This window comes from Nestor notabilis, unplaced genomic scaffold (assembly GCF_000696875.1).
Source record: "Nestor notabilis isolate BGI_N333 unplaced genomic scaffold, ASM69687v1 scaffold6653, whole genome shotgun sequence".
In the NCBI taxonomy this organism is placed as follows: Eukaryota; Metazoa; Chordata; class Aves; order Psittaciformes; family Psittacidae; genus Nestor; species Nestor notabilis.
In genome coordinates, this window is record NW_009923193.1 from 22,477 (window position 1) to 25,929 (window position 3,453).

Consider the following 3,453-nt stretch of genomic DNA (forward strand, 5'->3'; position numbering starts at 1 on the left):
TAAGGTCCCTGTCAACACAAACCAGTCTGGGATTCTATTTCTACTCTTCCAATTCAGAGAGAAAACAAACAAACAAAACTTAAAATTTTAGAAACTTGCCTTTTTCTGGCAGTGCTGACACACACACAGAGACACACACACACAGAGACACACACACACAGAGACACACACACACAGAGACACACACACACACAGAGCGAAGGACAGCTTAAAGCAGAACCTCCAATTGCAAACTCTGCAAGAACAACCTCAAGAGCAGGAAGGAAAGGAATCACACAAATCCTTACAAAGCAAAGACAGGCTGCCCTTCTAGAATCTTGTGTAATTTTCTACTTTCCATCTTTTTAGGATGTCATTCTTCAGTGTTTATCCCTACATTAGGTATTCAAGACTTAAAAGGATTTGTCCAACAGCCTCTTTCCAGATCTCAAGGAAAGGGTGATACTAAAGGATGATTTTCATGTCATTGAGATTCATTATGTTGCTGGGAAGTGACACATTTTGTAACAAAGCATGCTAGAATGCATGATTTTATCCAACTATAGCAAGTTTGGGGTGGGGCTGGGAGAGAAATCAGTCTGATCGAATGGAAAGGAACCCTTTTCCAGGGAATTATAATAGACTTCACAAATAAAGCTTGAGAAGCAACTGCTGCTTTTCCATACATAGGAAAGTTCAAAAGAGAACTGTTTAAGTCAAATGCAGCAGTGAAACCATTTAAGTGAAAAAGAATATGCATGAGCTTCGTATCACAACCTAGATATTTCAGTGTCATAGCCATAATGGAAACACAGCCTGCTGCAAGCTGCCAAATTCTTTGATATCAGCTTCAAATCAGAAGAATGGCAAAACCCACTATGATTTTATGAAAAACAAACCCAGAAAGTCCAAGAATAGGTATAGAGCACCCCTGAAACTGATGAGAAAAACTTAAAAACACACATACATGCTGGAACAGCAATAGGCACAGGACATGAAGAAGAAAATCAAAAATCATCGGTGCTGTTGGTTTTGTTATTTAGATGAGAAAGCTGTCTGAAAAGCCACTCAAACCACCTACTACCCTTACATATAAAATACATCTTCCTTTTAAAACTGTACCTAAAAAGGCAGGGGACAGAATACGATGGGTAACCCAACCTACTGTCAAGTAAGCAGACATGAGTCTGACAATTACCTGTCATGTACTCTGAAAACAAAACTCAAAGAAAGCAGCTGGACATCTTCCAGAAGCTTAAGTTCACCTCACCAAGTGACACACATGAAGCTTTACTGCTTAACTAGCAATGCACCCACAGCCCTAAAATATTTAGTCAAAGGGTACAAACTCTTCAAGCAGACATCAGAGACAATCTACAGACTCACAGCTATTGCTGTGGCTCTACACTTGCCTTTTTCTCAGCCACTGATCTTGATATACCCCTGCCCAACACTTCCCAGCACACATGAGTAAGTTCAAGTCTGCTCTGCAGTTGCTTTCAATTCTATTTTTAATACATTGTTCCTCAGTCTGCGTTAGGATTGTTTAGTAAAAGCAATGTTAAAGGTTTTCTTCATCAGACAGAGATGAATATGCACACACACTGCACTGAACCATGTTATGCAAGAAGGTAGTCAACAGATTTAATGGATGTGCCAATGCTCGCAGCCATCCAGTGCCCACCCTGAATGGACTGGCAGCAAATACCTTTAGAACCACCCCTGCTCAACAAGGATGGGAAAAAAAAAAAAAAAAAGGAGAAAAAAACCAAGAAGGAAAACTCTTCATTTTTTCACCACAATAGAGTTAAGCTGCAGTTACTGCTATAGAAGGGTTTTGCTTAAAGTATTAAAAGTCTTACTCTTATTTTCTCCCTTATGGACTTCAAAAAGTATTTTTTATAATATTCTGCTTTATAAATCCCTGACTATGACTGAAGCTGACTGACTGTAATTAAACATTGACTTACAAGTTCACTATAACATGGAAAATTGTCTTCAATTGCTTTAACTAGAAGAAAAGCTACTGAATGAACTCTGCATTGTTATGTCTGATTATAGTCTTCAGTCTCACCAAAATCTTCAGGAAGAAGAATTGGTTTGGGCCCTTTAGAAAGATCTTAAAGAGTTTCCACTTAACCTTCTGCCTCCATCACTCTGCCACCTAAATCAGGCCAAAAAAGGCCCACCAGATGCTTTAGTCTGCAACAAAGAACATGAACAAAACTAACACACTGCAAGTAATTACATACTGGAACACAGGCACTGCTGGAGGAAAGAATCAGGATGGAGAGACCTAGCTGAATATCACAGGGGCTTGAACTGACCATAGTATTGTTGGAAATCACACACCACCCCCATTTTTGAAGGTCACCTGTAGGACAACCTAAGACTAAGCCTCTGCATCATGAAGCAAGAAAGACACAAGTATTTGCTTGTTTAACTGCAAGAAGTTCTTCATGCAGCAGAGAACAGACAAATTCCCTAGGAAGCTCAAGATTGACAATCAGTTCTGCCATCGTTAAGACAAAGCAGGCAGGAGAGGATCCAGAACACACTTGTTTCCCTTTCCATTGAATATTTACAATAAAGGTGACCTTCCTCCCTTTTTCTATTCATAAAAAATAAGCAGAGGAGATGAAGGCATCCCCTGTCAGAGCAGTGTTCAAGACCACAGTGGATGGATGGGGCTTGGAGCAACCTGCTCTAGTGGAAGGTGTCCCTGCCTGTGGCAGGGGATTGGAACTGGGTGAGCTTTAAGGTCCCTTCCAGCACAAACCAGTCTGGGATTCTATGCTGTGATTCTATCCCAACTCAGCTCCTGTACTTTCTCAGACCAAACTACTTCACTGGACTTGTTCTGTTCATACACACAGACCATCCAAACTATCCACAACATAAAGGTGTGAAGTTCTAATGGACTTAACTCAGAGTTCTGTATTTTACAGGAATTTTAATGTTCTTTAAAACAATACTTAACATCAGTAAGGCAGATACTGTGTTGGGATATGAAGGCTGGAGAAGTGAAAACAAGAACTCAAAACCCACACCCTACGCAAAATAACACACAGCCTCTCCTCCTCCTGCTCTGATATAAACTGCAGATCAGTTGGAAAGTCACCTTCTCATCTGGTGACGATCCAACTTGAAAACATTCTCATCCTGAAAGAGAAGGAAAAATTAAGACTCTCAATTTCTGGGTTGGGAATTCAAGAGCTTAGTTCAGCAAGGCCAAACCACTTCAATTGTCTCAATTGTTTATGAACCACCCTAAGGTACCTGGAGCCCTCACAAGGCAGGCAGAGAGCCAGAGAGCTCATGGAATCTGGGAGCCTCCACTTGAAAGCAGCCAGCCTTGGAAACGTGTCCAGAGCCAGGAAATCCAGGCTATCAGAGAAGCAGGGACCCAGAGGCCTGAACTTTGAGCTTCTGATCAGCAATGAAGCTGAGCTGCTGGACATAATAGCTGGCACT